The following is a 26,175-nucleotide window of genomic DNA, read 5'->3' as shown; positions in this document are numbered from 1 at the left end:
TGAAGAGCTCTCTTGGTCACTCAACAGGTGATCTTCTGGGTCATTCTCTAGGCTAAATCCCTGATCCTTCCACACACTCTCATTCTCAAGTAGAAGCATTTCTGAGCAACTCTCTTGGAAGCATCTGGATTAGCTCAATCCAAAGCTCTTCAGATCTTTGCTGCTCTGACCTTTAGACAAAGAAATCTGTCAGAGTGATGGCACTTGGCCTCAGATGTCCTAGGAGCTTCTGAGGATGTGGCAGTGACAGAGAGCCATAGATCAGCAGGGCGAGACCCACTGGTGCTGGATAAGCCTCTTTTGAAGATGGAGCAGTGTTCTCCCCAAACTCACTGCTGAGAGAAAAACCTCCGCAAAAGACAGAGAAGGGAACATAGACCCTGGAGGACTGGCTGACCAATGTAAGCGTGGGAACAGGAGGACAAAAGTCTTCCTGAGAGTCCTCAAACAGAGGGCAACCCCACACTGTCTCCTGTCCTGTGGCACACCCTATTCCAGGTGGGACCTTCGGGCCAGACATTTATACTCTCAGAAGCACACACACCCTCAACTCCAAATTATTTACAGAATGTTTTTGCCTTACACTAACCCAGATAAAAAACCTAAAATTCTTTTACACTTATGTAGTTTTATAAATACTGAATGGCAATTATTGTGTTTCAAAGTCAGCCTTTACTGTTTTCAATCAGAAGGGCTGACTCAAATAATTAAAACAAATCATTCATTACTCAACATCCACAAACCTGAAGTATAAATGTACAGAATTAGAACTTCAAGGGACTTGGGGGGTAAATTTACAGCACTTATTTATCTCAAATTAGTGAAACTGTACAGTCTTCTGGGACAGGCTCTAAACACACACACACACACCCTCTGACAAATAAGTCCAGTATTGTCAAATCCAGGAATTCATCATTGCCTCCTTTTATTTAAATCTTTCATTCATTATATTGACCATACTTTTCCTAATACTTCCTAAAAAACAGTCCTGGACCTCTACATCAATTTCATAATAGGCCTGTGACCACCCCAAGCCAGGCACAGGTCACAGTGTGGTCAGCTCTTACCTCCCCCAGTTCTTGGGGCAGGGTAGAACCCGGGAATGTCAAAGCCTAGGACGGAAATCTAGTCTTGAGCAGCTTCCCCTGATTATCCCATGGGCCATGTAAATGCAATCTTTTCCCGAGGTCTTGCCATATACACAAAACTAATAAAGCGTCACACTTTGTTCGGCCTCTTATCAGGTTTAAATAATTTCAATACCCAGCACCTACCCACACACACCTTTTCTAAACTTTTTTTTTTTTTTTTTTTTGCAGCTTCTGGCTGGGGCTGGGTTTGAACCTGCCACCTTCGGTATATGGGACCAGCACCCTACTCCTTTGAACCACAGGTGCCACCCCTCTAAACTCTTTATCAGATGACAGCTGTCCTTTGAACTGTCTTCTAACTTCTCAAGTCCTTAAACTGTACAGCCCTTTATTCACACCCGCGGGCCATCACTGTGACTAGATCTCTCTGGAAGGGGAGAGACCACCTTCAAGCTTGGCAGGATCTCCCTGCAGTTATGAATACAATGTGCCAAGAGCTGCGACTTTGTGCACTCTTTGATATGCATCCTCAGTCATGTCTTCATTTAATAAATATTTAACCCTGGAAACTAGGAGCCATGAACATCTGTATGTTGGGGGCTATGCCCTTGACCTCGTAATGCAGTTTTCGCATTAAGTCCCATATAGTTCAAGAGCCACACAAGGCAGAGCAGAGGTTTCCCAGGCTCAGCATTTGTACTATTAAGTGACCTCTGGAACAAAATCAGATACTGTGGGTCCCAAATGCTCAGACACATCATGCTCCTTAGCAAAACATCCCTGAAGTCTGCCCTCCCCAGTTTTCTGATATGCATCAATAATTGAGAATGGGGGAGGCAGACTACTGCAAAATGGCATCTACCCCGACAGCCATCTCTGTAGCACCTGGGTTTTGATTTGTAGAAGGGCGTTTCTCAGAGACCAGCACAGCCAGGCCTCCGAAGAAAAAATCTTCACCCTCAATGGGCTTTCCTGCCCTAGCAGGCTTACTCTGGCTCAAACAGGTTTTCCCACCTAACAGGCTATATAAGCAGATAGATTGTAAGGGAGCTGCCTTTGGACCCAGTTTTATTTGAATACACCTGTCCTGGTCTTTGCTGTACTCTCTCTGTCTGCTCTTTCTTTACCCCTCTGTGCTCATCTTCTCCTTACGAAGAAGATGGTCGAAAAACAGTTTTTCTCTGTAAAATAGCATTCCTAGGCTAGATATCCTTGCAAGCCTATGTGCTCCTGGAGTTAAAACCTCCAAGAAGTTTTAATAAAAAGTTTTCCCCAAATGCTGACGAGACTCCTTTTCTCAATCTGGTAGAAGCTTCTTCAAAAATGTGAAGGAACAAGAGACTTAAGCAAGGTTGGGCGTGGTGGCTCAAGCCTATAATCCCAGCACTCTGGGAGGCCAAGGCGGGTGGATTGCCTGAGCTCACAGGTTTAAGATCAGCATGAGCAAGAGTGAGATCCTGTCTCTAAAAAATAGCTGGGTGTTGTGGCGGGCGCCTGTAGTCCCAGCCACTTGGGAGGCTGAGGCTAGATAATCACTTGAACCCAAGAGTTTGAGGTTGCTGTGAGCTATGACGCCACAGCACTCTCCAAGGGCGACAAAGTGAGACTCTGTCTCAAAAAAAAAAAAAAAAATAAAGAGACATAAGCAACATCTATTATTTTTTGTACCACCAAGAGACTCCACTGACACCGAGTGGCAGAGCTGCACACCACTGTCCTTTCTACACCAGCACCAACTGTAAGTTGTAAACTTGTCTCAATGATAAAGGATTTTACTTCCAGCAAACTCAGTGGATTTTTACACCACCTGTGAGGTGTGCAGAGCAGGTATTACTGTTATTGACTTTATCAATTGAATATATCATTGAGTATATTATTTATATGAATATATCAATTGAATATATCATTGATAGATTTATCAATGAATAAAGTCAAAGTTCAGAGAAGGTCAGAGACTTCTCTAGATCACACAGTGAGTAGCAGAGCCCTGACTAATAAATCTCCTACATTCTCAATACTTCTTACACAGTATTAAAAGAGATTTCTTAAAATAAAAAGTATGCCCTAGTCCTATAATCAAAGTATTTGGCTAAGAATATTCATTTTGTCCATTAAACGCTGGCGAACTTGGGAAGTAAAGAGAAGAGCTATTTTATCACTTCCTAGCTAACTTTTCCTTTCTATTCTTGACACCAGTATCTTTACAGTTTCTTCCATCCCCCTTGTATGCTTTCAGGGACTGTATTACACATGATTCCCTGTAAGGGAGAATGCGAGTTTGAAATATCATCCCTCCCAGGAATGCCAGAGACACCTGAGATTCAAATAGGACACTCTGTAGAGATCGTCAGTATTAGTTCCAAGGGAAGCCCTACAAAGTAGGTGGCTTAATACAACACAGGTGTATTCCCTCACTGTTCTGGAAGCCAGAAGTCCCACATCACAGAATCAGCAGGCCTACGTTCCCTCTGTGGTCTCCAGGGAAGAACCTGTTCTGGCCTCTCTTCTGGTGTGTGGCAGCTGCTGGCAAACCTTGACCTTCCTTGGCTTGTGGTTGCATCACTCCATTTCCTCCTCTGTAGGCACGTGGAGTAACTGTGTTCCCTCTGCATTCTCTCCTTCTTCTAAGGATGCCAGGTACTGGATTTAGAGCCCACCCTGATTTAGGATGTTCCCTAAACTTAGCTACATTAGTTATATTGGCGAAGACCCTATTTCTAAATAAGATCACATTCTGAGGTTCCAAGTGGATACAGATCTTGAGGAGACTCTGTCTGATCCAGTGGAGTCTCAGCAGAGCACGGTCTCTAGAAGAGAAGATAAGAAGGGTTAGGTGGAATCCATGCAGGGAATGGGGGCAAACACAAGGAGACAAACAGCCACACGCGTTGCACCCCAGCAGCTCCGAACCACACAAGTTGTCTTCCCTCTCAACCCTACCTTCGCTAACAGGGCCAATTTATCCATCACCACAGTAGGCACAGTGCCAAGGACCCAAGATACTTTTAGGAGACCATAAAAATGTTTCAATCTCTTTCACAAAATTTAAAGAAAAAATATAATACAGCCTAAATTATTTACAGCAATGAAATCATAAAATATAATTCTTAATTTTTTTTTTTTTTTTGAGACGGAGTCTTATATGTCACCCTCGGTAGAGTGCCGTTGCGTCACAGCTCACAGCAACCTCAAACTCTTGGGCTCAAGCAATTCTCATGCCTCAGCTTCCCAAGTAGCCTCCCAAGCAGGCACCTGCCACGATGCCTAGTTATTTTTCTTGTTGCAGTTGTCATTATTGCTTTAGCTGGCCCAGGCCTGGTTCGAACCCACCAGCCTCAGTGTATATGGCTGGCACCCTACCCACTGAGCTATGGGCACTGACAAATTATTATTATTACTGTTGTTATTATTTTTTGCAGTTTTTGGCCGGGGCTGGGTTTGAACCCGCCACCTCAGCGCCCTACTCCTTTGAGCCATAGGTGCCGCCCCAAATTAGTATTTTTAATGGAGAAGGGAAACTAGGAAAGGGACACACAAATCATCACACAGCCCTGCTCACTAAGGCACATGCACTCATGTGCCTGGTGAGGAGAAGCCTGAGTATGCACATCAGCTTCCACCCATCCCTGCCCGGGAGGTAGGCTGCAGCCAAGTACTGACTGGTCCAGGGGCACCACCGCCCAGTCCCTTGCCCACAGGGAGAGCCACCTGCTGAGCTACTTCCCTTCCTCTGTACTGTGCATCTCTTTTCTGTCTTACAGCATTCTCTCACTATTTCACTCGCCTAATAATGCCCACCTCAGCCTCTGCTTCTCAGGAACATTGTCTGAGACACTCTGATCTCCATGAATGTAAGCATTAATACCTGGCAACAATTCTCCAATGAACGAACACACTGAATGAAGGAGTAAATGCTACAGAGACAGATAAGCAGGTATCAAAGACCTAGCCAGGCCCTTACCAGGGCTGAACTGATTCAATCCGGGATAAACTAAAGACTTGAATGAACACAGGGAGAAGAGACAGGGATGCAGATTCCAGGGGCACGAGAGAATGGGTTTGCTGACAAAAATGCAGGAAGAGTGTAAGAATCAGACCTTAGGAACAATGCCTACTGTGTGCCCAGCACTGTATGGCGCACTACACTACTCTCATTATATACCAAAAGACTAAAATGATACTGAGCTGTCAAAACTGACACAGGAGTCCTTCAATTCTCTCAGTCTTGACTGGCCCCTGTGCTGGATGAGACGAGCTTGTGAGGATGTATGATGAGGCTGGTTCAGATGAACTTTTATGCATAATCGCCCACTGATGAAACGGCCGCCTTTGAAGATCTAACACCTTATGACAGTACCCTGGGTGATCTGAAGAGTAAGTAAGTGTTGGACAAGATGTAAAAATAAGATTTTACACCATGAAATTTCTATCATTAATATAGTTCCTTGCAGCAATTTGGGAGCTGAGCAGATGGCAGGGGAGGGCTTAACTAAGTGGTGAAATTTTAGTTGCAAAAGGCAAATTCCTGGAAGGACAGTTCAGAAGCTCCTTGCACCCGACACTTACCATATTGGCCCAGGATGAGCGAATCTTTTTAAAAACCGTGAAGGAGGCAGTGCGTCCTCCTGTGTGGTGGGGCCGCGTGCAGGAACACCAAGCTCCCTTGCATTTGCTGTCCCTAAGGCAGAGGGCCAGAATGAGTCAGGCTTGGCTTCTGGGACTTAAGTTTTTTCCTCTACAATATGTATATGACAGAAATAATAAAGGTATCATATCTGTTAATGAGGCCCGTTTGTTTTCATTAAGCCTACATTACTCATGCACAGTACAGGGGTTATTGACCGAGACGATTTCTGCTATAAATAAGAGAAAAACTACTCAACTGGCCTCGACATTTTTAAAGGAATTTACTGGCTCCTACAACTGAAAAGTCCTATTTAGACCAGGCATAACGTTCTGGAATTCTCTCAGCAATGCTAGCCTCTAAATAGTGGCTGTGTTCTCGGCTGGCCTCATAAAATGAATGCTGGTGACGCATATCCAGGCTCCTCACTCACAACCAATGGCAGGGCAGTGGCCAAGGCCAGGTTTCAGAGTCACAAGTGTCACTCTCAAAGGACCACTTGATCCAATTTCTTCAACTAGGGACATGCCATTCTCTGAATGACTTAAATATGTATCAATCACTATGACAAAGAAATGGGATTATTCTGAGTGGTTTAGAGCACTCAGGGCCCTCCTCTGGCTCTGAAGATGAAGTCTACCCCCTCTAAACACCATGGCTGTTGCTCAGGGAACTGAAAATGGATCGCAGAACAACTCCAATGTCTCCTACAATTAAAAAAATATTTTTTAGCTATTTAGTGCAGTGTTCCTAAATGCTTATTTTACAAATTTTAAAGTCATCACTCACTTTACTACATTAGACTCTTTACAAATAAAATATCATGCTTTAGCATCCACGAACAACTGCAGACTGAGAGTCAATTAATGTGAGGCAAGACGTTAGCAAGAATTTCAGAATATCTAGGTTAGCAGTCTTGTCTCTCTCTACTTCCCCTGATTTTACTCTCCCTCCATTCTTTTTTCTTTCATCTTTCCTTTTTCTCACTTTCCTTCCATTTATAATCCTGCTTTTTTTCTTAGTATGCCTCTTAATATTTGCAAACATAACAGGATGTATAATCAGACATTTCCCTACCTCTCACAAGTTTATCTGAAGCCTCAAAGCTGTTGACACAGGTGACAATGTCCTCTCACTGAGGCACTAGACACGCCCTCTCAGGAATTATTCGGAGGAAGCCAAAATCATCCACTGTGCATCTCTCCAGAATCCTGTAAAAGAGAAAAGTAGACACTGTTTAGAAAGAAAGTTCTTCAGAGATGAATTTGTATGTGGAGATGAGGCAGGGATGGTCTCACCCACCCTGAACCAGGAGAGGAGGCCTTTCAAGTGACTCACTCGGAGTGTGCGAGTGCTTGCCACAAGAGGGAGATGATACCTTGTTCTCCAAATGGATGTTTACCAAGAGCCATAATCGAGGATTTTGGAGGTGTAAACAGACAAAAGAAAGGAATAAAGGAACAGATATTGCCCATCCTTTCCCATGCTGAACCCTAAGCTTCGGATCTGGGTTGAGCTGGGCAGAGGATGAAGAGCTTAGAGGAAAACTTCTAAGTGTATGCAGGACGGAAGGTTTACTTAAGTCTCAACTGGGCTTCCTGACACCTGAACACATCGCTCTTTAATAACACCCCAAAATAAGCCTGTCAAAGTTGTTTTCAAGAAGAAACAAAAGTCCAAAAGAACATCTTGTGAACATATTCTTTAAAGTTTTACTTTTTTTTTGAGACAAGAGTCTCACTTTATTGCCCTCAGCAGAGTGCCATGGCGTCACAGCTCACAGCAACCTCCAACTCCTAGGCTCAGGCGATTCCCCTGCCTCAGCCTCCCGAGCAGCTGGGACTACAGGCGCCCACCACAATGCCAGGCTATTTTTTGTTGCAGTTTGGCCGGGGCTGGGCCTGAACCCGCCACCCTCGGTATATGGGGCCAGCGCCTTGCCCACTGAGCCACATTTTTAATGTGAAGAAAATGGCAGTTTTCTAACTGTACCTTACTGAATTCAGTTTATTTAATAAATTTATTGTAGGAATGAAAAGCATCATATATGTATCTTCAATATACTTCCTGTGAGCTATCTCTATACCTAAATCAGCATCAGCCAGGTCTACAAGAGAGTCACTGAAGAGAGTTCAATGTTAGGGAGATGTGGAAGGGACAAGGAATATCAAACCAAAGCTGGAAGGAGCCCTTAGCACACCCAGGCCAGCTGGGAAGGAGCGGTCACCTGCGTCCAGACAGATGGAGCTGAGCTTCTCTTGCCTGTGCCATGGACACCAGCAGGCGAGGAGCCCAGGCAGTGCTGGGCACAGAGCAGAATGGAGGTAAAGAGCTCAGTGCCTGTGGCAGATGGCAAATATCTAGCAATATAAAATATTTCAAGTTCAGAGCTCTGGCAAGTGGAATTGTAATTAATATACAGAACATTCAAATTACTTAAGACTGACAGAATCAGGTAGAATAAAGTAGAATTTTCCCACTGAGTCTTATGGCAAAACATGTAATTACCTTCCTGAAGGAAAAGAAATTAACTTCAAATTGATGAAATCAGCCTTAAAAGTGTAGAGAATGTAGTTGAACAAAAATGGTATTAGCCTAAAATGATTATGGATAAATATGTGATAGAAAATAATTACCAAGATGAAATCTCAAAAGTACTAAAAAATGGAAACCGAGATCCTACACAAGAGCACAAAGGCGGCCCTGCGCCGGGGCCCGTCTCAACACCTCGGTGTCTACCATTAAAGCACTGCCTCTTTCTTTCACGTCTGCTATGACAGGCCTTCAAGTGGTAGATCTTCTGAGATGTATAACCTAAAATAGTGCTAAAATCATCTAACCTCTAAAGAGAACAGGAAGCTCTGTCCTTAGCATCTCAAGAGATCATTCCCCCTTTGCATCATTTTTTCCATTCCTCTCTGCATTATTTTCTTTGAACATCAAGTAGGTCCCTTAAACTTTATACCATTTTTCTTTTTCCTCACTGATGAAATAAGGACACAAAGTTCAATTAAATTCTTCCTCCAACCTATCCTTCTGCTTCCCACAGTCTAACCATGAAAGTGTCTCTGTCTTTCTAAACTCAATGTAAGTCTCAGTTTTGTGTTCTTCCACAGCCCTGGACAATTTTCTTCCCTGTCCTGCAACCCGAGAGCCCGGGCTGTAAGGTATTGGCATACTTCTGAGTTTCCCACTTTTACACTTGCGAAGATGCAGAAATCAGGTCAAGGTCACCTCAAAACGCCTTTCAAACACACACAAGGAACAACATGCAATACATTAAAACCTTTTTCTGCAATTCTTATCCTTAGCTAAATTCTTATGTCAAGTTGCCTTAAAGAGGTAGTTTATTCCTATCTTCCTATAAAGAGGAAATGAGATGCCTCTGTTTACAAACTAGCTTGTTGCTACAACACATTTACAGTTATAAATAAAGCAAACTGCTAAGAGACTAGTGGTGGAAGATGAGAAGAATCATTTGTTTTCATGAGGACTTTCCCAGCTGCTTCTCACTAAGGTCTATGGAGCCCAGACTAAGTGCCTATTCCCAGGGCAATGGAGCCGCCTCTGGGGATGACTAGTGTGGCTCTGCTTTTCACACTCTGGGGAGTGCTCAGAAACGAAACATGCCAACTGAGGTATGCAGAAACCGCAACAACCAGTAAGGATAAACAGCCACTACTGGGTGCTCTCTGGTTTCTTACTGATCAAAATAATTCACCCAAGTAGGTTTGAGTATTTTATATTTATATAAAAAAGTAATATGCAAAAAAACAATATGAAATGATGAAGCTTTGCAGTATCAATAAATATTTAATAATCCTTTTTTGTATGGTACAACTCAAAACATGGTTCCATGCATAATCCAACATTACACTGTATGCACTGATATTGTGTTTTGCTTCGCTTTTTATGTTTTGTGCAAACACATCTGCAGCAGGTATTTTGCCAGATTCCTGTTGGATTGCCACACTTTGATGGAAAATGCCTTTGGCGAGATGGAATGGACTGTTATCAGAAACAATTCTTCCTCCAGAGTTGCACAAAAGGATTAATTGTTCTGAGAACAGCTGGAAGACTTCTAAAATGGATGATTTGTTATGAATATTGGCTTTTATTCCTAATATACTGGCGTCAAAATCCTGTATTTTTGGATTCAAATTGTCTTCTCTCCACTGAAGTTCCCAAAGATCAACTTCTTTGAAATTTGAAATATGTCCTACACTTTTGTTTTCCGAATCAGATTCAGAGATACTTGACAGATGATGTTCTTTTGTGAGAGCATTTTTTTTTTTTGGACAGAGCTGGGTTTTGAACTCGCCACCTCCGGCATATGGGGCCGGTGCCCAACTCCTTGAGCCATAGGTGCCACCTGTGAGAAGTTTTTTTAAAGCTGCCTTTTTAACCAAATTCTCCAACAATGATGGAGTCTTCTCAAGTTGACACTTTTTGAATTTATCGTACTTCGTATTTATACAAAGTGGCCTTAAGTTCTCGTGCAATTTAAAATCGTGCACACGAACTTTATGGTCACCCTGCATATATTTCCACAAGAATCCACTATTTGTACAAATTATTTCAGACATAGCTATAAAAAATATTGAGAACAAAGCGTATGATGATTACGCACTTAAATTAACTCAGGTAACTAACAGTAACACGCATTTTCAAGTTTTTGCAAAATGAACAATGCCTGTGGCAGCACTGGTGCCACGAAACATCTTGTTTGAGGTCAGGCGTTGTTCACGGTCAAAGGTTAAGGAGACTCAGTTCTCAAGTGTTTGAGTGCCCTTTGCAGTAAAGACAGATCTGAAGTGCAGGATGGAAAGTTTCTATCTGTGAACCTTCAAGAGCTCCTTTTTGGCTCAGCCCTCCCCTTAAGTCATAAGTAGGTTACTAAGCAAACAGGAGGTTCTACTATTTATTGCCCAACCAGTCTCTCAAACTACTTGGCAAACTATAGATGACTTTAAAAACTCAACTTGTTTTTCTGCTGAAGGTGCCAAATACTTCTCCATCTGTAATCATCAAAACACCCTTACACAACTACCCACCACCAAGGAAGGCCTCTCCCTGATTTCTAAGGCAACAATACGAGAAGAGCAACTTAGACAACCAAAGGCTCTGGTCCAAATTCTGGCTACATTACCAGGGCAGCGGCAAGGGTCAAGTGAGAGAGAGCCTAGGGCACAACATAACATGTGAGGCAGCCCTCATTCTCTGGGTTTCTCTAGCCCTGCCTCATCCATTATAACCATTACAATTTTTTTTAAGTAAAATTCAGGTAACAAAATGAACCATTCGGATGTGTAGAATTCAGCAGCATCTAGTCACAATGTTGTATGCTGATCACCAATATCTAGTTCCAAAACACATTCATTACCCCAAAAATTAAACACGGCACTTAGTAGGCCGTCCATCTATTCTCCCTCCCCAACCCCTGACACTCACCAACATCCTCTCCATCTCAGTGGATTTACCTATTGCAGATAATAAAATAGTAATAAAAATAGCTAAGTTACCTGTGACTTGTCACTGTGTCAAGACATCACTGGAAGAAATATATGCTGGTTGATCCAATTAATCTTTATAAAAACCTAATGAAGTGGGCCCTCATATCTGCAAGCAAATGCGTTTTTATTTACTTTTGTCATCATTATTCCTCTACTTGTGAAATGCAGAAAATAGCCATGTAGCATTTACTGAGCACATCTGCATGAGAGGAACTGTTCTGGGCCAGAAATGACTAATAGGGTTTATCTCCAACCACATGAGAGTGACTTCCTGAAAAATGGGAGATGGATTCTTGAGATGTCATGCTGGGACAAAGTATAATGACCGACTAGTGATGTCCTCTGGACATGGGAATGGGTGAAGTTGTAGAACAGATTTGCCTTCCCTCCTAGGCAACTGACAAGACAAACAAAGACAAATACAGACTCCGCCTCAGTGCAGGACGGGAGGGAAGCATCACTTGCACAGTGTGGGCAGGCAACACGCAGAGTGTTAAGATCTGACACAAATCAAAACAACACAAAGTGTGTTCAAATCTCAACTCTATGACTCACAGATACATCTTCAAATAACTGTGTAATGTTTCTTATTCTCACTTCCTCTTTTAAAAGATAGACAAATCTAGTTTACAGAGTTACAGTGGGAATGGGATAATGTGAGCAAACTGCTAAGCACAGTGTCTGACACACCCAGTAAGAGTGTAAGTGGTAAGGAAATAAAAACTAGACCTATAAGGCTGGGCATGGTGGCTCACGCCTGTAATCGTAGCATTATGGGAGGCTGAGGCGGGTGGACTGCCTGAGCTCACAGTTCAAGACCAGCCTGAGCTACAGCGAACCCTTGTCTCTAAAAATAGCCAGGCATTGTGGCGGGCGCCTATAGTCCCAGCTGCTTGGGAGGCTGAGGCAAGGGGATCACCTAAGCCCAAGAGTTGGAGGTTGCTGTGAGCCGTGTGACGCCACAGCACTCCACCAAGGGCAACAAAGTGAGACTCTGTCTTCAAAAAAAAAAACAACAAAAAAACACACATATAACATACTTAATATGTAATATACACATTATATTGTATATTACATATTTTTATATGTATTTAGATATTATACACATGTTATGTTTATATATACGCATTGTCTTCTCTTTATAGCACACAGAATGGACACAAGGGGAAGAATCAAGTCTACTTGCTAGAGGAGGTCAGAAAACCCTTCACAGTTGATCCTGCAACCCCGTTACTGGGCATCTACCCAGAAGGAAAAACATCCTTTCATCATAAGGACACTTGCACTAGACTGTTTATCGCAGCTCGATTTACAATTGCCAAAAGGTGGAAACAGCCTAAATGCCCCTCAACCCAGGAATGGATTAACAAGCTGTGATATATGTATACCATGGAATACTATTCAGCCACTAAAAAGGTGAGACTTTACATCTTTTGTATTAACCTGGATGGAAGTGGAACACATCATTCTCAGTAAAGCATCACAAGAATGGAGAAACACGGCGGCACCCATAGCTCAGTGGGTAGGGAGCCAGCCACATACACTGGAGCTGGGGGGTTCGAACCTGGCCCAGGCTAGCTAAAACAACGAGAACTGCAACAAAAACACAGCCAGACATTGTGGCAGGGGCCTATAGTCCCAGCTACCTGGGAGACTGAGGCAAGAGAGTATCACTTAAGCCCAAGAGTTTGAGGTTGTTGTGAGCTGTGACGCCACAGCACTCTACCAAGGGCGACACAGTGAGACTCTTGTCTCAAAAAAAAAAAGAAAAAAGAATAGAGAAGCAAGAATCCTGTGTACTCGATTCTGATATGAAGACAATTAATGACCTAGTACATGGTAGGGGGTGGGGGAAGGGAAGAGCAGAGAGAAAGAGGGTGGGGGGAGTCATGGTGTGTGGCACACCTTTTGGGGACAGGACAAAATTATAAGAGGGTCTTTATCTAACAAATGCAATCAGTGTAACCTGGTTCTTTGTACCCTCAATGAATCCCCAACAATAAAAAAAGAAAAGAAGGGCGGCGCCTGTGGCTCAGTGAGTAGGGCACCGGCCCCATATGCCGAGGGTGGCGTGTTCAAACCCAGCCCCGGCCAAACTGCAACAAAAAAAAAATAGCCGGGTGCTGTGGCAGGCGCCTGTAGTCCCAGCTACTCGGGAGGCTGAGGCAAGAGAATCGCTTAAGCCCAGGAGCTGGAGGTTGCTGTGAGCTGTGTGATGCCACGGCACTCTACCAAGGGCCATAAAGTGAGACTCTGTCTCTACAAAAAAAAAAAAAAAAAAAAAAAAAAAAGAAAAGAAAAGAAAAACCTTCACAGAAGAGGAGGCCCTTGATGTCAGACCCTATGCCTGCCTCACCCCGTTGTTCGGAGGACTTGGTGACATCATTTATTGAAAGCATTTAGCATAATACCTACAGTCCACAATTATTGGCTGAAAATAAATGTTTTTACTACTTGCTTCATTATTCCATGGCAACTCCCCGAATCTGCCAAAGTTCTTAACAGCAAACAAACTGTTTACAGATTATCTAAGCAGAAGAGAAAGTTCTTGGCAGTATGCTAGAGAGCTTGGTGAACCAACAGAAGGAGGCTCAGTGCAGAGAAGGAACCAAGAGAGGCCAGGCAGCTGAAGTGTGTCAGCCAAGGCCAGCCCCTGGAGCAGTCTGGTTAGATTGGTGCCAGGGACAGCCAACACTGCTGCTGTGACCAGGTGATTCTCAGCCACCACTGGGACTGTCCATCCCGAGGGACGTCACACCTGTGGTGAGATAACCCCTGGGCTAATTTCTGGTTAATGTTCCTTCAGTTTTCAATAGGCAGTCCCCTTTCTACTAAAAATCACACAGCAAGGCCTGTTAGAAATATAATAGAGAATATTATCCATTATATTTAGATAATATAATATAACTTAAATTATACTGTCTTCACATGGTAGAGAATACTGTACCAAAAATGGAGAAAAACATCATAAACCCAAGAAACTTACCTTCAAAATATCAAATACTATACTTAAAAATCAAGACTTTCAGGTCATCTCTAGATGTATTATGGTAGGTACCTGGTATCACCAATAAATATTAGCCAAGTAAACATAGAGCTAGTTACTAGAGGTGTGATTCATATCCATCAGAAATAATGATTCATGCAAATCTTTAAAAAAAAACTGGTCTAAAATGTTAATTTCCCAATTTGAACTCACAGGCCAATTTGATATAAGGGAAAATTGGTTTTACTCTCCCGACTCCCACTAACAAATCTAAGAGGTGCTTTTTTCCTAACAGGCGTGTGAGCACACAGGGAGTAGTAATCCTAGCACTCTGGAGGGCTGAGGTGGGTGCATCCCTTGAGCTCAGGAGTTTGAGACCAGCCTGAAGAAGAGTGAGACCCTGTCTCTACTTAAAAAGAAAAAGAAAAAGAAAAAACTAGCCAGGTATTGTAGTTCCAGCTACTCGGGAGGCTGAGGCAAGAGGATCACTTTAGCCCAAGAGTTCAAGGTTGCTGTGAATTAGTCTAATACCAGGGAACAGAGGGACAGGGTAAAACTTAAGAGTAAGAGTCTTACTGTCTCAAAACAAACAAAAAAAGCATCATTGGCTGAAGGGACCTCAGTCCCCATCAAGAGCACCATCTTGTGATTCTCAACCATGACTCACCAAATGAATAACCTGCTTTCCCTTTGCAAAACTGAAATACGAGCCAAACATCAAGTGAAAATGGCACAGAATCAGGACAAAGTTGAAAAAGCATGGCACTCCATCACCAAATGGAAAATGTGATTTTTTGGGAAAACCCAAAGCAGCTTAGATTGAGGGGTAAGAATAGAACAAAACAGAAAAAAAAATACATATATATATATGTATTTTTTTTTTTGAGACAGAGCCTCAAGCTGTCGCCCCGGGTAGAGTGCTGTAGCATCACAGCTCACAGCAACCTCCAACTCCCGGGCTCAAGCGATTCTCCTGCCTCCACCTCCCAAGTAGCTGGGACTACAGGCGCCTGCCACAACGCCTGGCTATTTTTTAGTTGCAGCCGTCATTGTTGTTTGGCGGGCCTGGGCTAGATTCGAACCCGCCAGTTCAGGTGTATATGGCTGGCGCCTTAGCCACTCGAGCCACAGGTGCCGAGCCAAAACAGAAAAATATATATTAATGGACAAAGGATCAAGCTTGTGACTCTGTCTCCAAGCTCCACCAGGTTACACTTTCCAACTCTGAAACAGAAAAATATTCAGGTAGACTCAACTAATCATGTGGCTTTGAGTATCTCAGCAGACATATATAAGTTATTTAAAAGGATAATAGCAAATTAAATTAGTTCCTCCTAATTACACACAGATGATACATTCAAATAAGCAAGGCAATTCACTTCTAAATTAAATTTTTTCAATCATTTGGCATCTCATATCAAAGCAAAGGGATAAGGTTACCACTTATATCAATTTGACTATTAAATATATAAACATATGAGCTGAATTAAAATTCTTATTTGACATGCACTTAACCTATTAACATTTACACTAGAGAACCACGTTCAAGAGGTGAAACAGCATGATGTCCTTGAAAACCAAAGAAGGCTGCCACTGAGTGTCTTTGTAAGATTCCGGCTACAGAATGAGCTTCCAAATTCTATTGAACAAGTCACTCCTATAGGAAAACTAAAAGCACTACTACTAAAGCAACCCTGTGGAAGCTCATGAAATATTTATGCAGGGATATGTGTGGTAAATAACAAAAACATTCAGTTTTAGGAAGTGGCATGAGAACATGATAGGCTTCAACATGACTACCCTGTTTCCCCGAAAATAAGACATCCTCCGAAAATAAGACCTGCTTACAGGAAAGATAAGATGTCCCCTGAAAATAAGACCCAGCGCATCTTTGGGAGCACACCTTAAAATAAGACACTGTCTTATTTTCGGGGAAACAGGGTATATTCATGATTGTGGGATTTCATAGTAAGGACAGAAATTAACACGTAGAGAATGTCTTTGTTTTGCCAGGCATTGCTGAATACTTTCTAACCTAAAAGTCAGGATTCATGGTTGGACAAATACTAGTGTGTATTTAGGGCCACAGAATATACAAAACCAGTACAGTTCTGGAAGATAATCCCAGGAAGGTATATGATGACTTATATATACATTTTTTTTTTTTTTTGAGAAAGAGTCTCACTAGGTCACCCTGGGTAGAGGGCTGTGGTATCACAGCTCATAGCAACCTCAAACTCTTGGGCTTAAGCGATTCTCTTGCCTTAGCCTCCCAAGTAGCTGGGACTACAGGTGCCTGCCACAACGCATGGCTATTTTTTGGTTGCAGTTGTCATCGCCGTTTAGCAGGCCTGGGCCAGGCTTGAACCTGCCAGCTTCCATGTATGTGGCTGGTGCCCTACTTACTGAGCTATGGGCGCTGAGCCAACTAATATGTTTTATAACAGAACTATCATTTTGGGCCTCGCGAAGTGGCTCAGGCCTGTAATCCTAGCATTCTGGGAGACTGAGGTGAGTGGACTGCCTGAGCTCAGGGGTTTGAAACCTGAGCAAGAGTGAGATCCAGTCTCTATTTTAAATACCTGGGTGTTGTGGTGGGCACCTGTAGTCCCAGCTACTCAGGAAGCTGAGACAAGAGAATCACTTGAGCCCAAGAGTTTGAGGTTGCTGTGAGCTATTATGCCATTGGTACTCTACAGAGGTGACAAAGTGAGACTTTGTCTCAAAAAAAAAAAAAAAAAAAAAAAAAAACACAAAAAACCCCTATCATATACAGACAAGCTAAACTAATCCCTATAACCTTTCTCTCTCTGTTTACCCTCCTCTTTCCCTAACATTTGAGAGAAACATCATCACATTCTTAAACAATCTCAAGAATGTTAAAAGTGGGGCGGCACCTGTGGCTCAGTGAGTAGGGCGCCTGCCCCATATGCCGAGGGTGGCAGGTTCAAACCCAGCCCCGGCCAAACTGCAACAAAAAAATAGCCGGGCGTTGTGGCGGGAGCCTGTAGTCCCAGCTGCTCGGGAGGCTGAGGCAGGAGAATCGCATAAGCCCAAGAGCTGGAGGTTGCTGTGAGCCGTGTGACGCCACGGCACTCTACCAAGGGCAGTAAAGTGAGACTCTGTCTCTACAAAAAAAAAAAAGAAATAATAATGTTAAAAGTGTCAGTTGCCTGTGTAGTAGACTGAAAAGAATATTCAAATAATGTTTAATACATAGCAAGGGTAACAGGACAACCTCAGATAACTTATCATTTCTTTCCTCCATCAAGATACAACACTAGAAAATAACAACAACCTTGAGCCACTTTACTGTTTCTATTAAGGACCATTTCTTAGGCAAGCCTATAAATAAATATATTGTATATGTGGATCAAAGGATGCATTGATAGACATTAACTTATATTCTAATGAGGACCAGACGATGTGTTAACAGATGTAATTTATATTCTAAGCTTTTCTCTCCTCTTTCTACTATTAATAATTGTCCATAGTTAGCCTCCAGCCACATGCCACAAGAGAACTTTTAATAAAGTGAGCTATGACGACACCACTGCATACCTGGGGGGTGAGGGGCAGACCCTGTCACAAACACACACACAGCACTTAATACAAGCATGAGTGGGGACTGGAAAATGTAAGCATGTAATAGTAAAAGAAAACCCTTTAAGGAGAAAGAAGAAAATGGAATTTACAGGGTCACCTAGGACTAAAACTCTGAACTCAACTTCCTTATGTTTAAAAACTGGTGTTCACATTTCTGCAGATTTTAAGTTCTAAACTTTTAAAAATCCCATGTAGGGTACTTATGCACACACATCAGTATTAGCTAATATTTTGTGCTTAAGATACACTTACTTTTTTTGCACACATTTTAAAATTGTGTGGCCTCATTAATCACAAATCCAATGTACTTTATACCTCACTATGCTCTAAAATCAGCATCTTTTATAATCATTTATCTTCTTTATTTTTACTTTGTTCAACTGAAGAACTAAGAGCCTATAGTTAAAAAAAAATCAGTATCATTAATCTGTTCCTTCAATTTCTAATATTCAATTATGCTAAGAGGCATAAAACTTTGCCCAGTATTCCGAAGTTGGGCTCTCAACCTATATTCAGCATTAAATCTTTTGCTTTGTGTAATGTGCAAACACAAACCAAATACTATTAATCACTCTTTTTTTTTTTCTTTTTGCAGTTTTTGGCCAGGGCTGGGTTTGAACCCGCCACCTCTGGCATATGGGGCCAGCGCCCTACTCCTTTGAGCCATAGGCGCCGCCCTAATCACTCTTAAGATACTTTTACCACTTATGTGCCTGCATGCTTAGCTCTTTTTTTCAAGTTTTCACAATAACCTTTATTTTTTTATAGTTAATACATGCAATTTAGGAAAATGAAAAACACAAGAAGCAAAGAACAAAGTCATCCACAATCACAGCAGTTCACAGTCTGACATGTTCCTCTAGATCCTGAGTGTAAACATACAACATTCAATTTTCTAGGATTGAGACTACACGTTATTGTTCATGCTTTTTGACACATTGTGAATGTTTACCGATCCAAAATCCCAAAGCTCTACGAGCATTTTGATAACCAAGAATATACCACACCAATTCAATCTGTTAGGAAAGAGTATAATCCTGCCTTTCTTGGGACAAAAATTTCATACAAGACAAAAATGGCAATAAGACACTAGAAAGTTCTGGCAGAGTTCCAATTATAATACTGCATTCAAAAAAAGAAAGAACACTGCATTCCCTTCATTCTCTCTTTAAAATGAAACATAAAGCAGCAGAGTACACGAAGTGTAATATTTCTGATTATTTCTATTTCTAATTATCAGATGCATATCATAAAAATATTAGTAAGAAGATATGTTTCCAATGAATTACTTAATACATATTTTTATAGAATAGCCAAAAGGGATGCACATGCATCAGTGGCTACCGTCCAAACGTAATGTGAACGCACCTGCACACACCTCTCCTTTGACGCTTCCTTCTGTCCCTCTGCTGGCTGAACAAGTCCTGATACACACTGCTCAGGGACGGTTAAACATGTCCATGTCCAAGATGCATCTTTTCTATTAATTATAACAAAAAGATATTTACAAATTGGCTAATTCACTAGTTTTACTTTTTAATCATACATTGTCACTTCATGACATCCCTAAAGCCTCGCTGTTGCAAAATAATGAACTTTGTCAACAATAAACACAGATACTTCACTAAAAATGCACATAGAGACCCATGGTTATAATCTAAAACCGTCTTCTGGACATGGAGATACAAGCAAGAGCCCTTCCCTTTGCCTCTCCTCTTCTCCCTCTTCCCCCACGCCAGGGACTAAGTATAGGACTAGGTCCAGCTCCAAGAAGTGGATTAACAGGTCACTCTTAGAAGACAGTCCCTCCTAAAAACTAACAAAAGGACATATATAAAGGGATTATTTTACTACCTCTATTTTAACATACTTCAAGCATTAAGATTCGCTTATCCTCTAATACACAGCAATATTAACTAAAATGAACATCAAAACAACAGTTAAGCAAAAGCTCAACCAGTCTGACTCACTGGCACAGCACCCTTCTCCGCACACTTCCTCCTCCCCACCACCTAGTCACAGCACACTTTCCCAGACGTCAAGTTCAGCAATTCCATTTCCCAAATGCAACTGCTTCTATGAAATAACAAACACTTAAAGGGTGTTACGGTAGCCCTCTACTTTTAACATATGTTGTGCACTGTTAATATCTACAAAGACTAGATGTTTCCAACAGGAGTTTTTTTCCCCCACTATACACAGTAGCACTGAATTAACAGTGAACACTCATAACAAAAGCTGTTATTTCTAAGTGTTCTCTAAAAAGGAACTTTGTGGCCTAAAACACTCCCCCCTCCCACCACTACCAACCCAGTAGACAGGTCTAAGCACACCTGTAATGCTGAGAGAGGATTTTAGTAATTTCACTTCTGTAAGTCTTTTTTTTTTTTTTTTTTTTTTTCAGTTTCTGGCCGGGGCTCCATCTCCGGCATACGGGGCCAGCACCCTACTCCTTTGAGCCACAGGCACCTCCGGCATATGGGGCCGGCGCCCTACTCCTTTGAGCCGCAGGTGCCGCCCCGTAAGTCTTTTTGAGAACAGTCTTTGCTATGAATTTTAACTCGAAGTCTACACAATGTATTACTTTACTAACTCCACTTTTGTCATATTCTGGCAACCTTATCATCTTCTAGAAAGACTAGATTTTATAAGTTAGGACTCATTCATTCTCTATATTTTCTGCAAAGTAAAATAAAACAGACATAAAAAACAGTAGTCAGTCTTGCCCCAACTGTACATAGTGGTTTTTTTTTTTTTTTTTTTTGAGACAGAGCCTCAAGCTGTCACTCTGGGTAGAGTGCTGTGGCATCACAGCTCACAGCAACCTCCAACTCATGGGCTCAAGCGATTCTTCTGCCTCCGCCTCCCAAGTAGTTGGAACTACAGGCACCTGCCACAATGCCTGGCTATTTTTTGGTTGCAGCTGTCACTGTTGTTTGGCGGCCGGGCTGGATTGAACCCGCCAGGTCTGGTATATGTGGCTGGCGCCTTAGCGGCTTAAGCCACAGGTGCTGAGCCTATAACCATATTGTTACAGAGCCCTTTGCACTTTCTTTTCCTTCCGTCCTATGCCAGCACAAATAATGTGCTGCTCAGGCACGTGGTCTAATCTTTTAATTTCCAAGACAGTATTTCATATGAATTTTAACAAAAGGGTTTTTATAAAATGCGTCATTTACCATCTCAACTTTAAACATACTTCGTGCACTTCTAAACATCTAGCAAGACCAGACGTTTCAAGGAAGGACTTAAATCCGTACACTATATACACAGTAGTGTTGAATAAACACACACACGTAACAATGGTTATATCTGAAAGCGTCTTCTAAAAAGGAACATCCTGGTCTAACATCCTTCATTTCTTCCAAATCCTCTCAATCACTAACCTAGTGGATATAATTGCACGTGTCACTTACAGGTCATCATTTCACTTCCACGTGTCCTTTCAGAAGACAGCCTTTCTATGAATTTTAATACAAAGTGTATAAAATGTTAGCTTACTAATAACTCTACTACTCTATCAGACACTGGCAACCTCTTTAATATCTAGCAACTAGATATTACAAAATTGGGACTCATTTGCCCAGTATATATACAGAATATATAATACGGCAAAGTTAAATCAAATGCATGTTACATATGGGGCGATAGATAAGCTGAAATTTTCTAATATACAAGAGAAAACACCTCTCGCAACTTCCTCCCTCCCACCTCCTGCAACCTGATGAACAAGTACAGAGAACTCACTGTTCAGAGATGGTTTAACAATTCCACTTCCAAACACAGTGTTTCCCATGTTTTTAAAAGCTATTTACAAAGTGTTATTCTACTACTTCTACCTTTAACTAAATCAAACAGTTTTAAATGTCTAGAAAGACTAGATATTTCATGTAAGAGCTTGTCTATTGCGCATACAGCACTGTCAAATACTGCACACACAGCAATGGTTATAATCTGAGGTCTATGACCATTTAGGCCTTAAACAAGTCCCTCGTTTCCCTCTGTCTTCAAGCCAGTGGACAAAGTACAGGTACTGGTAACACAGAAATGGTTGAACACATTCACATCCAAAGTCATTGACAGAGGATGAGCTTTCCTATGAATCTCAGCATGAAGTATACAAAATGTGCTGATTTTACTAAGTACTGTCATACACTGGCAAACGTTTTAACATCTGGAGAAAGATACTGCAACCTTTATATACACAGCAAAACAAAATGCACAAAACAAAACGGCATCTGAGAATGTCCAAGCAGAAACGTACTAGCTTATTACCTTTTGCAATTCTTTCCCTCCCTCCTTTCAAACCACTGGATGAGTATGGATAGTACTATATTGCTCACAAAGGTGGTTTCACAATTCTGTTTTCAAAAAACTGTATTTCCTGTGAATTTTTAGCACAAAGATATCTACAAAGTGGTATTTTACTACCTCTAAGGCACTTCTAAACATCTAGGTAGACTAGATGCTTCAGGTAAGGATTATTTTGTCCACTATATAAACAGCAGTCTTAAATAAACTACACACATGTAACAACAGGTATCATTTGAAAGTGTCTCTGATACATGAACATTCTGGCCTAGAACCCTTCCCTTTTCCACCAACCCGGTGGGGCTATAATGTTCAAATTTTCAGAAGACAATCTTTCCTAGGAATTTTATAATAAAAATGTACAAAACATGTCAGTTAACTAATTTTACTACTGTCATAACACTGGCAACCTCTTTAAACATCTAGAAAGACTAGATGTAGATGTAAATTAGGACTTGTTCACTCTTTATATATACCATACACACAGGTAAGTAAGACAAAATACACAGACATAGGGACACTGGCTAATCTCGCCTCACGACTAGCACGCTGGCATAGAGCTCTTCCTTCTCCCTTTTCTCCTGAACCCGGGCACAAACACAATGTACACTACTCAACAATGGTTTAGGCATTCCCCCTAAAAATTTCATACGAACTTCAACAAAAAAGAATTTACAAAAGACATTACTACTTCTAACATATATCAGGAACTTCAGAACATCTAGGACCATTAGATGTATCAAAAAAGTACTTAGTTTTTTCAACTATATATACAGTAGTGAGGAGTTTAAAATGCATACACAAAACAATGGTTGTAACAGGAAATGTCTTGGCAATAAAAATGACCAGCCTGGCAGAGACTCTCCTCCTCCTCCTCCTCAAGGTCTTGGGTTCCATGTCCTCCAACCCACTGAACACACACAGATGACAGTCACAGAGCTTGTCTAACAATCCTATTTCAAAGTCATTTCCAGAAGACACTTTTTCTGTGATTTTTAAAAAAACAAATGGGTATTTACAAGATTTGTTATTTTCTAACTCACTTTATCAAATGTGCAACCTCTTTACATCTAGAAGGGCCAGATGTAGCAACTGTTTTCTTTTAAAAGTTTGGGGGGAAAGTTGAGAGCAGGTTTTATACATTATATACACAGGCCTTCAATAACCGGCCAGTAAATCTTCCCAAAGGGTGGTGAACATTTCCAAATGTGGTGTGTGGTTTCTTCTGAAGTCACATTCTGGTGGTAGAATGAACATCACCTACCGATGGTCCTACTAACTGTTCCACCCATCGCTGTACAGGGCTCAGCTCACTGTTCATGTCCACTAAGGACTATCCACCATTGTCAGGACTAAGCAGGGCTCACTCAATTGGGAAAGAGTAGTCACACCAGGACCCGTGTCTGCGTGGCTTGGCCAAGGAAGTGACCGAACCTGCATCCATAGACCCACCTTCTCTGGGCCTCCAAACCCTAATGGCCCTCTGCAGCTTTTGGGTGGTGGCCATTCTTCTTGCATGGCCAAATCTGCCACCACCCAAAGGCACCATGTCCTTAGCAGGGGCTCTGCCTAGGCTGGGCAGGGTTGGGCCAGGAGACCTGACATCCACTGCCATCAGGTCACCAAAGTCAGGGTTGGGAGAGACATTCACCACAGCTTCTAGGCCTGTCCCTGCAGCCGCAGTGAAGGCTCCGGGTGTCCGCAAGGCAGAGGCCACTGCCCCTCTGGTCCCCCAGCTCATACGCCTGCCAGGAGCCAGAGGACCCTAAGGACCCCACAAGAACCAGCATAGACCTGTTTACCATGCTCTCTACTGGAACTTGTATGCTTAGCTCTTTATCTTTCAAATTCCTTCTCTAAGATCTCTCTAAAATTGGTGCTTAGTAACCTTAAACTTTTAAATGTCAGATTTCTTAAAGTAGAGCAGCTGCCTTCATAAGCTAAAACATTCCAGCATCACTACTGTTCCCTATTTCCCCTCAAGCAAGCTTTTAAAATGCCACCTCAAAATTTATATTTATGAATGGTACAAAGCAAACTAAAGTTAACTAATTATCCTTAATAAAGTTTGTGGCTACTTCCTCCCTTTCCCCACATAAAGATCTTACTTGTGAACTAACTCACAAGTAAGATCTACCCATGTTAACTCAAATTCCTTTTTCTTTTTTTAATAATATTAAAAAAGTATTTCTACTTTTAAGGGCATGATACTACTTTCATTTTTTCTTCATTCATTACATGTAGGAAAATTTTTATAGACAATATAGCTTTTTCAGATGTCCAAAGATTTTAGCAAAATAATTCTGAAGTATAATTTGTACCTAGAGAAAATTTCAAGGTAACAGTTTGTACTGCTTGTGGACTTGAGACCAGACCTACGTATTTTGATTTTGCTGAAGGGTACCTGTTCTCTGCCACAGGACCATGGTCCTGGTCAGAGTGTTTGACAAGGCCTGCTTTTGATACTGGGTAATTAACATATCTTGGATGAGGTAACTGACAAACCTAACAACACTGTTTTACTCAACAGTGAACAGGATTTTATTTAGGTTTCAATATACTCCTTAAATGGCACAGCATAAATAAGGTTAAGTTTTTCTATTCAGTTAAACCATTAATAGATGGCATATTAAGTGGGATAACACTGAATATAACTTTGTCCCCAAACATTTTTGGGAAAGAGATAACTCAAGGAACACACTGATACCCCTTACATATGCCAAAACTCTTTTCTCAATTGTTGTATGCTAACGGGTATTTCATAAATCAAATCATACTTGATAAGTACCATTTAAAGGGATTATTTGAAGGTATCTTTAGTGAATCCCTTTTGTAAAATTCTCATATACATGTAACCAAGTACATATTAGTTTGCTTTGTAATCTTAATTTTTTTTTTTTTTTGAGACAGAATCTCAAGCTGTCACCCCGGGTAGAGTGCCGGGGCGTCACAGCTCACAGCAACCTCAAACTCTTGGGTTTAAGTGATTTTCCTGCCTCAGCCTCCCATGTAGCTGGGACTACAGGCGCCCACCACAACGCCCAGCTATTTTTCATAAGTCTTGCTCTGGCTCAGGGTGGTCTCGAACCTGTGAGCTCTGGCAATCCACCTGCCTCGGCCTCCTGGAGTGCTAGGATTACTGGCGTGAGCCACCATGCCCGGCCCGTATTTTTGTTTTTAAAATCCGCTGAGCATAAATTCAGTTTTGTGTGTGGCCTGTGCCCAAGATTAATCTTATTTCCTGCACGCGCTGGAAAGAACACGGGACAGTTCAAGCAGTTCCCTTTCTCCCAAGTAACTGATTTTATCATTTAGCCCTGTAATAGCGACAAACATTAAGCACTTAGCCAGGCCACGTTCACACCCCAAGCCCTGGCGCTGCCGATGGACGGTCAGCTCAGCTCCGGTGCCCGCGGAGGACGGCCCCCGCCCCGCTCCCTTCTGTCCACTCCAAGCTGGCTGCGCCCGAGAGTGGCCACGAAATCGCCGTCTTCGCTGGCCCCGACCAAAGCAAGGCGCCTGGTCCTCGCAAGTGCCCAGCCGGTGTTTCCCGAAGCTCCGAAGAGGGGCCAGTGGGGCCCGCCCGCTCCTGTCGCCGCCCCCAGCCCAGATCGCCGCCAGCTCCTGCCCCAGGGCTGCACTACTGGCCGCAGAGCAGCGCCCGCTGCCGCGTCCGAGCCCCCTCCAGGCTGACCCCACGACGCAGCCCAGCCCAGCAGCGCCCCCAGAGGAGGGCCGGGGCGGGGCTGAGGCCGCGGCGTCCTCTTCCCTCCGGACACGCTGTTCTCCCGCCCGGTTCACCTGGCTCGTTCCCGCCGAGGGGCCGCCTGCCCGCCGCGGCCCGAGCCTTCCTCCCGTGCCCTGGGGCCAGACGCGCGGCTGGGACGGCCAGAAAAGGGGTCGCGGTAAGAGCAGACCCTCCGGGCGTCCGCCGCCGTCGTGACGCGAAGCGGCGGCCCAACCGGCTCCAGTCTCTCGGCTCCGGAGTCTTTACTCTGTTCTCCCCCCACCAGCGGGTCTGAGGGAAAAACGGCTGTACGTGTG

General features: G+C 42.6%; 1 long non-coding RNA gene across 1 annotated transcript; it reads right to left on the bottom strand.

The window, feature by feature from the left end:
- Positions 1–900: 900 nt before the first annotated feature.
- Positions 901–26,175, bottom strand: LOC128568974 (uncharacterized). Its single transcript, XR_008375253.1, has 5 exons — positions 25,933–26,175; positions 19,189–19,300; positions 6,793–6,926; positions 5,658–5,769; positions 901–3,898 (listed from the first exon to the last, which is right to left on the bottom strand). It is a non-coding gene; the product is annotated as an uncharacterized LOC128568974 (long non-coding RNA).

The sequence above is a fragment of the Nycticebus coucang genome, chromosome 17 (genome assembly GCF_027406575.1).
Source record: "Nycticebus coucang isolate mNycCou1 chromosome 17, mNycCou1.pri, whole genome shotgun sequence".
Lineage (NCBI taxonomy): Eukaryota > Metazoa > Chordata > Mammalia > Primates > Lorisidae > Nycticebus > Nycticebus coucang.
The sequence above is the reverse complement of the archived record's forward strand: the minus strand, read 5'-3'. Positions and strand labels throughout refer to the sequence as shown.